Source organism: Mastomys coucha, unplaced genomic scaffold (assembly GCF_008632895.1).
Source record: "Mastomys coucha isolate ucsf_1 unplaced genomic scaffold, UCSF_Mcou_1 pScaffold17, whole genome shotgun sequence".
NCBI lineage: Eukaryota > Metazoa > Chordata > Mammalia > Rodentia > Muridae > Mastomys > Mastomys coucha.
In genome coordinates this window covers 14740478-14749871 of record NW_022196899.1, presented here as the reverse complement: position 1 = coordinate 14749871, position 9394 = coordinate 14740478, and the positions used below count along the sequence as shown (strand labels likewise).

General features: G+C 39.4%; 1 non-coding gene across 1 annotated transcript; it reads right to left on the bottom strand.

Moving 5' to 3' along the window:
- Positions 1-3889: 3889 nt before the first annotated feature.
- Positions 3890-4107, bottom strand: LOC116095165. The gene has a single exon (XR_004120487.1). It is a non-coding gene; the product is annotated as a small nucleolar RNA U3 (small nucleolar RNA).
- Positions 4108-9394: the final 5287 nt, after the last annotated feature.

The following is a 9394-nucleotide window of genomic DNA, read 5'->3' as shown; positions in this document are numbered from 1 at the left end:
TTCCAACACTATGCCTATGGGACAGAAAGTCATGACCTGTAGATCATGATTCCTTTGGGGTCACATATCAGATATCTTGAATAGCAGATATTTACATCATAATCATAACAGTAGTAAAATTATACTTATGAAGTAGCAATGAAATAATTTATGGTTGGGGTTATCAACATGAGGAACTGTTTTGAAGCATTAGGAAAATTGAGGACCACTGCTATGGAGTATCATTAATCCTGTACCAGAAAGAACAAGTCCTCCTGTACAGTCCTTGTTCATTGCTCAATTATACTGTTATATAACTAACAAATATCAAGAAATGTTGTGCCCGCATATGTCAGTGTAAGAAACCAGGGTGCGCAGTGTCAAGAGTTTAATTTCTGAACTCCACTAATAGATGAGCAGAAGCCAGGAAGAGTTAGCCCAAAGCTTCCATTTCTTGGGGTCCATGCCACTTAATCAATAGTAGATGTTTTATGGGCTAAGTCTTTCTAGAAGCGTCAGAACAATATGCCAATAGTGAAACAAAAACATAACTTGGTCTTCTAAAAAGAAAAAGTAATTACATTCTGGTGTTGAAACTCACACTATTCCTATGAAATAGCAACAAACCCAAGAACTGTTTGATTGCGTCTAGAGGATAAGAGAGGGCTATAGAAGACAGTGAATTATAAAATTATCAGTATTGAACTGATCCTTCTTATCAACGCACAGACTTGGAGGATCTAAGAATATGTACTGAAAGGAACTTGAGCTCGGCGTTTTGTTTAAGAACATAGAGGGGTAATATGTGTGAGAGTGACTCTAGCTAAATCTATGGATGGTCTAGTAGAAGAAGGAAGAGAAAGTGCTCCATGATCCAACCAATCTTTGAAGTTCTAAAGCCATAATCAAGAATTCAATAAGGGTCGGAAGCAAATGATTTCCTGTGGTCTGTGCTGAAATGGGAAAGGATCCATTAACTGGTTTTTTATTTTCACTGTACTCCCATATATGATGAGGAAACTATCTTTTCAGCCATAACTGGAAATGGAGCTTTTCACAGCTGAATGGGAAGGCTGGAGCTTTGTGGAACCAGCTCTCTCCTTCCACTTTTATCTAGTGAATTAGTTATTTTTCTGTTGAAATAGATTTCTTTGACAAGAAAGACTCGGGGACAAGGGGTTTTACTTTGCCTTACTTCCCAATGGGAAAGGAGTACATCATTGCAGGGAAGGTACAGCAGCAGGCAGACATAAAAGCAAGAGCACAAAGCTGACAGGCCACATTTTATCCCCACATAGAAAGCAGAGTAAACCAGGAAGTGGGGCCATGCTATACCCCAGTAACCTACTTCTTCCATCAAGTTTCCTGAAGGTTCTGTAACCTCTCCAAACATCCATAAGTAAGGACTTACTGTTGAAAATCAATAGTCTATCAGGGCTGTTTCTGAGCCAAACCACCACATATTCAGCTCTTGAGTCAACCTCAGGTCCTCAGGTTTGCCTGGGAAATGCTTTATGGGTTGAGCTATCTGGATATCTCCAAAAATAAACCTTTCCACTTGGGCCCTGGAGGTCATTTGTCTCTATCACTTTCCCCAAGGACTAAAATTTGAATGAAAATTCGCCTGTCAAAAGCTCAGTAGCTGCTGGTTCTGGAAAAGGTCACTATGAAAACCTCCTTATCCTTTCTCTCATTTTTAGAGTCCAAATTGTGCTCATTTCCATGGAGGAGAGTCCATCCCATTGCATATTACACTCTCACTAGGTAGTCGGCCTTGCACTGTATAAAGAAGCTAGTGAAGCATGAATATGAGAGGGCTAGAAAGTGAGCCAGCAAGCAACAGAAACCCTCTCTGGTTTCTGCTTCCAGGTCCTTGCCTTGAGAGCCTGTCCTGACTTCTTTGAAGGAAAGACTGTAACCTATAGTATGAAATTTCCTCCTCATGTTGTTTCTGATCACAGTGCCTTGTCATAGTATAATAAAGGCAAGTATAGAAAACAAGAATACTTAATCTCCTCTGAGAACACAGTCTGCCATACTTCAGCTTGATGCTGGAAGATATCCAGCCAGCTATGGCTTTTAGGACTAACCCAGGCTCTTTTCAAATTCTATGGAAATGTGAGCTGATCTTTTCATTCTAAATTGGCTAGGACAAAGTAAAGAGCATTCTGAAGGAGGCAATTTTACAAGAATATCTCACAATTTAATTTCCATAGCAATTTAAGGCAATGGTGTGGGGGCGGGACCAGCAGCAAGATGGTGGAATAATTGCTTATTCTAACAGGGTGTGAAGAGCTGAACAGCTCCCTGTGTACAATTTTAACCTCCACATGCTTCCAAAACTGCCTCTTTATTCAGCAAAAGTATTCCATGAATAGTTACTTTGAAAGTGAATATTATCCTGACAGGTTAGAAAAAGATATAAGCATAATAACACACACATATACATACATACACATACATGCATGTATTCATACATACATATGTATTTATATTCTCTAAGCCAGAAGTTTTCTGTAACATCAAGGCAGTTTTGAAATACACTCTGATATCACTCAAAGATCACAAGTCTCCTGTTTTATTAGAAATTCTAAATATCAAAATATAATCAAACCATACCTATACAAATTCTCTAAATGCTGGTACTCTGACTTGCAAAATATATTAAAATTAGTTTCTGTAATACAGTTTTAGTCTTTTATTCATTCATCTTGGTTTAAAAAATAATTCCATGGCATATACAAAAAGACAAGGCAGAAAATACTTCCAGTCACAATCATGAGGCTGCCTGGGAAAGCAACAGAAGCATGCCATTTGAAATCAGATCCTGGAGGTAGGGGATGTGATCCCAAATCGACCAGTTCCTAATGATACAAATGGGATGGATGAGCTCCAGAGATCTATGTATAGTTCCTTGTTTGCTGAGAAGTAATGACCTGATGTCACAGGATTACCATGGAAACCAGCATCAACACTGATATGGCTTCTCCCACAGGACCAGATTGTATGGTACTCCTGATAAAAGCTTCTTATTGCTATCATCCACAAAGAACCACACATGGTTCTTAATTCTGTCTGCCTCGCAAACTAGATGGTGAGATTGTGGTACATAAAATGGATCAAATGATGACTATCATTTCCATGATAAAGCAAAACAAAACAAAAAGCATTAGGACAACTTCAGAGAAAACTGTTAATAAAATTACAATTTTGGTTGAGTGCACGACTTGCTAGGAAACTTGATATTTCCTTCTGATGATAGTTTGAAATTTAAATTCACACAGATGGGTACTCCTAGTGTGCAGAAAGAGGTTTCTGAGTGCAAAGTAGACCTGCAATACCTAATCAGTTCCAGACCAGCCCCATCTCCAAAAAATGTCTAAAATGAGACAAAAGATACTAAACACATTATTAAATGTATGCTGATTGAATGAACATGAGAATTTTGAAAAGGCAGATTGTAAGGAATGCGATTTCAAGATTATCTTAAGGGTTAAGAACTGTCTCAGGGCAAGATCAGTCAATAGGTAAGCATGAAGAGCAGATATTGAGTTTTGAACACTTTCATAAATATCTAGGAATGTCTGGACGTCGCTATAACTCCAGTAGTGGAGGTAGGTGGCAGTGGAGATGGGAAGCTCCTGAGTGAGATTCGGGTTCTTTGGAAGACCTGAGTCTAGGCAACAAGATAACAAGCACATGCAGCCACAAGTTCACACGGATGGACTCCCCACACAGCCCTCAAGTGTGATATCTAAACATATATTAGATAAAATAACTTATTTATTTGAGAACATCAGAAATTTCAGCTATTCAAAGACCACCCTGCCTGGATACACAGCTTAAGACTTTCCACTGCGTGAAGAAAAAATGTTCGCATCCATCTCCGATGTTCCAGAATTTTTTTTTTCCCACTCAGACTGCGTTCCCTCCCTCTCACCCTCCCGAAGGAGAGAAGAACAATCAGCAATGGCAAGAGGCAGCTGCCCTGAAGCAGCACGTAGAGCTGGCTTCACGCTCAGGAGGGGACGCTACTGCGTCTCCTCCCCGTGGTTTCGGGTGCTCTACACAGTCAGAGAAACTTCTCTAGTAACGAGCTATAGAAATGATCCCTGAAAGTATAGTCTTCAGAATTTTTGTAGTTCCGACCAGCTAGCTTTTCTAGCTTCAGTCTCTAATCCCCCACCCAACACTCTATGTTTGTGTATATGTGTGTCTGTGTGTGTGTGGGGGGTCATATGTGTGGGCATGCCTATGAAGTTCAGAATGCAACCTGACAGAATCATCTTTTTGTTGTTATTATTATATTTTTTCTCAAGGGATAGAATCTTATTTTACTTTTTATGTGTATGTAACTTCATTTTTATTGTTTTATTTTTTTACTAGATGTTTTATTTACATTGCAAATTTTATCTGCTCCAAAAACTATCCTATTCCATCCCCCGCCTCCCTGCTCACTAACTCACCCACTCCTACTTTCCTGTCCTGGCATTCCCCTACACTGGGGTATCAAGCCTTCAGGAGATCAAGGGCCTCACCTCTCTTTGATGTCTCACAAGGCCTTCCTCTGCTACAGATGCAGCTGGGGCCATGGGTCCCTCCATGTGTACTCTTTGGTTGGTGTTTTAGATCCTGGGAGCTCTGGGGATATTGGTTGGTTGATATTGTTCCTCCTATGGGGCTGCAAACCCCTTTAGCTTCTTGCATTCTTTCTCTAGCTCCTCTGTTGGAGACTTTGTTCTCAGTTCAATGGATGGTTGTGAGCTTCTACTTCTGTATTAGTCAGGCACTGGCAGAGCCTCTCAGGAGTCAGCTATACAGGCTGCTGTCAGTAAGCACTTGTTGGCATCCACAATAGTATCAGGGTTGGGTAACTGTATACGGGATTGATCCCTAGGCAGGAAAGTCATTAGATGGCCTTTCCTTCAGTTTCTGCCCTAAACATTGTCTCTGTATCTCCTCCCATGGGTATTTTGATCTCCCTTCTAAGAAGGACTGAAGTATCCACACTGTGGTCTTCCTTCTTCTTGAGATTCATGTGGCCTGTGAATTGTATCTTGGGTATTATGAACTTCTTGGCTGATATCCAACTATCAGTGAGTACAAGCCATGTGTATTCTTTCGTGATTGGGTTACTTAACATGATTCTTATAGAATTCTGCACTAAACCCATCTGGTTCTGAACTTTGTTTAGTTGGGAGACTATTAATGACTTCCTCTATTTCTTTAGGAGTTATGAGACTCTATACATTATTTATCTAACTCTGACTTAACTTTGGTACCTGATATCTGTCTAGACAATTGTCCATTACATTCAGATTTTCCAGTTTTGTTGAGTTTAGACTTTTGTAGTAGGGTCTGATGTTTTTTTTGGACTTCCCCAGGTTCTACTGAAATGTCTCCCTTCTTATTTATTGATTTTCTTGATTTGGATACTGTCTTCATGCCCTCTGGTTAGTTTGGCTAAGAGTTTATCTATCTTGTTGATTTTCTCAAAGAACCAGCTCCTGGTTTGGTTGATTAATTGCATAGTTCTTTTTTGTTTCTATTTGGTTGACTGCAGCCCTGAGTTTGATTATTTCCTGCCTTCTAATCCCCTTGAGTCTGTTTGCTTCTTCTTGTTGGGTCTATTTGTTTTCAGTTGTGCTGTCAACCTATGCTCTCTGTAGTTTATTTTTATTTTTATTTTTTTTTGGATTCACTCAGAGGTATGAGTTTTCCTCTTAGCACTGCTTTCATTGTGTCCCATAAATGTGGCTATGCTATAGGTTCATATTCATTAAACTCTAAAAAGTCTAACCTTTTTCTTTATTTCTTCCTTGACCAAGTTATCATTGAATAAAGTGTTGCTCAGCTTCCACGTGTATGTGAGCTTTCTGCTGTTTTTGTTATTACTTGAAGACCAGCCTTAGTCTATGCTGATCTGATAGGATGCATGGGATAATTTTGATCTTCTTGTATCTGTTGAGGCCAAATTTGTGACTGATTATATGGTCAGTTTTGGAGAAGGTGCCATGAGGTGCTGAGATTTCAGGATAAAATGTTCTATAGATATATGTTAAATCCATTTGTCTCATAACTTCTGTTAGTTTCACTGGGTCTCTGTTTATTTTCTGTTTCCATGATCTGTCCACTGATGAGAGTGGAGTGTTGAAGTCTCCCACAATTATGGTGTGAGGTACAAAGTGTGCTTTGAGTTTTAGCAAAGTTTCTTTTATGAATGTGGGTGCCCTTGAATTTGGAGCATAGATGTCCAGAATTGAGAGTTCATCTTTAAAGATTTTACCTTTGATGAGCATGAAGTGTCCCTCCTTATCTTTTTTTTTTTTGATAACTTTAGGTTGAAAGTCAATTTTATTTGATATGAGAATGGCTACCCTAGCTTGTTTCTTGGGACCACTTCTTAGGAAAATTGTTTTCCAGCCTTTTACTCAGAGGTAGTACCTGTCCTTGTCACTGAGGTAGATTTCTTGTATGCAGCAAAATGTTGGGTCCTGTTTACATATCCACTCTGATAATCTATATATCTTTATTGGGGAATTGAGTCCACTGATGTTAAGAGATATTAAGGAAAAGTGATTGTTGCTTTCTCTTTTTTGTTGTTAGAGGTGGAATTATGCTTATGTGGCTATCTTCTTTTTGTTTGTTAGAAGATTATTTTCTTGCCATTTCTAGGGTGTAGTTTCCCTCCTTTTGTTGGGGTTTTCCTTTTATTATCCTTTGAAGGGCTGGATTTGTGGAAAGATATTATGTGAATTTGGTTTTGTCATGGAATACTTTCGTTTCTCCATCTATGGTAATTGACAGTTTTACTGGGTATAGTAGCCTGGGCTGGCATTTGTGTTCTCTTAGGATCTGTATGACATCAGTCAAGAATCTTCTGGCATTCATAGTCTCTGGTGAGAAGTCTGGTATAATTTGATAGGTCTGCCTTTATATGTTACTTGACCTTTTCCCTTGTGCTTTCAATATTCTTCCTTTGTTTTGTGCATTTGGTTTTTGGATTATTATGTGACAGGATGAATTTCTTCTCTGGTCCAAACTATTAGGAGTTCTGTAGGCTTCTTGATGTTCATGAGCATCTCTTTCTTTAGGTTAAGGAAGTTGTCTACTATAATTTGTTGAAGCTACTTACTGGCCCTTTAAGTTGGGAATCTTCAGTCTCTTCTATCCCTATTATCCTTAGGTTTGGTCTCTTCATTGTGGCCTGAATTTCCTGGATGTTTTGGGTTGGGAGCTTTTTGCATTTTGCGTTTTCCTTGACTGTTGTGTCAATGTTTTCTATGGTATCTTCTGTCCCTGAGATTCTCTCTTCTATCTCTGGTACTCTGTTGGTGATGCTTGCATCTATGGCTCCTGACTTCTTTCCTAGGTTTTCTATATCCAGAGTTGTCTATTTTTGTGATTTTTTAATTGTTTCCACTTTTAGATCCTGTATGGTTTTTTTTTAGATTCCGTTACCTGTTTGGTTGTGCTTTCCTGTAATTCCTTAAGGGATTTTTGTGTTTCCTCTTTAAGGGCTTCTACCTGTTTACCTGTGTTCTCCTATATTTCTTTAAGGAAGTTATTTATGTCTTTCTTAAAGTCCTCTATCAGCATCATGAGAATTGATTTTTAAATCCAAATCATACTTTTCCAGTGTGTTGGTGTATCCAGGACTTGCTGTTGTGGGAGAACTGGGTTCTGATGAGGTCATGTAGCCTTGGTTTCTGTTGGCAAGGTTCTTGTGCTTGCCTTTTGCCATCTGGTTATCTTTGGTGTTAGTTGGTCTTGCTGCCTCCAGTGTGAGCTTGTCCCTCCTGTGGGCCTGTAAGCCTGTGTCAGCACTCCTGGAACACCAACCCTGTCCTGGCAGGACCTGTGCACAGAGGGCTTGGGATCAGCTCCAGCTCCTGGGTGCAGATGGAAGCAGGAAGGACCCTGTCCCAGCTGCTCTGCAGCTTCTGCAACCTGAGCTCTCCTGGCTGGTCCTGCCTTAGACCTGTTGTTATTATTATTAAGATAAAGCTTTACAATGGTCTGGACTTCACACTAAGTAATGGCCTAAACTGGCTGGCAATTAGCCAGTTTGTCTCAACTTCCCCAATTCCCAGATTTTAATTGTGCTCCACAACACCTGGACTGTCCTTAGAAGTGCATTCTGGGAACCAAACTTGCTTGGTTCTTCATGCTTGAAAAACAAACACTATACCAATCAAAATACCTCCCTGGGCCCTCAGCACACCTTTTAAAATACCAAGTGGTCATTTATGAGCCAGCTTGTCGCTTCATACACATCAGAATTAAAGACACTGTGAGGGCTTAATGTAGAGTTTTGCCCTCTGTCAAGTGTGGGAGCAGCTTTTTCCCCCCCTTAATGTCTGAACTACATCATTCCTAAATTACCTTTTCTACATACTACTCAAATTCACATTAACTCTTGAATCAATTTCCCTGTATTTTTAATGTGCTATGGTCAAAGATTCTTATCTCCTTCTTCATAATACTTGTGTTTACTCATGACTTTCTGGTATAGTATGCCCTCAATAAGGTCAGGAACTATATAACTCATTTTTGCCTGCATGGGCAGCAAAATAAAGTTGAAAGATACAGACATCCTCAATTTTGACATGTGGCATTCCATTTAACCACCATTGATCTTGAAAATGCTTTATCTTCCCTCTTAACTGAAACCCCCTTCAAAAAGATGAATAATAAAGACATGAGTAGGTGGAACTATTTTATTAAAAACCTATCAAAGAACCATATCTCAGCTTAGGAGTATATTCCAAATCTTCTTTTTAGGAAACTAAAGGTAAAATTTAGAAAATTTTGTTCTATTAGGACAAAGAGCTTTGGACAGGCAGCCTGTCTTAGGAAAAGTGGTCCTGTCTCTACAGCATAATACTAACTTTAAGAAAATATGTCGCCAACAAAGACCTCATTTTCAGTCTCCAATATGAGATGTGGGAAAATCAGAGGAAAAATGTTTTTATAGTTCCCCCAACCCTCTCCCTGTCCATATAATACCACTGTTCATTCTTGCTGTACATGAAGATGGAAACCAAGAGCCATGGAAAACTTATCATAGGCCATCTCAAGCTTATGAGACAGCAACTCTCTGAAACAGGACATCAAAACAAAACAGCTCTTTTCACAACTAAGGTCCCTCAGGGCCACTGACTAGCCCACAACAATATCCCTCATCTTCTATGACTGCTTTCTCTCTCTCTCTCTTTCTCTCTCTCTCTCTCTCTCTCTCTCTCTCTCTCTCTCTCTCTCTCCCATACATTAGCTTGTACCTTCATAACATATATAACTAATTTCTGTGTGCCCTCGGTCTTGGGTTTTTTGAAGGTATGGAACATGTGTATTGTTATTCATCTTCTGGACCCTTGTGGAAGGAGGGAGGGAATGAATGAAAAATCAGAAGAAA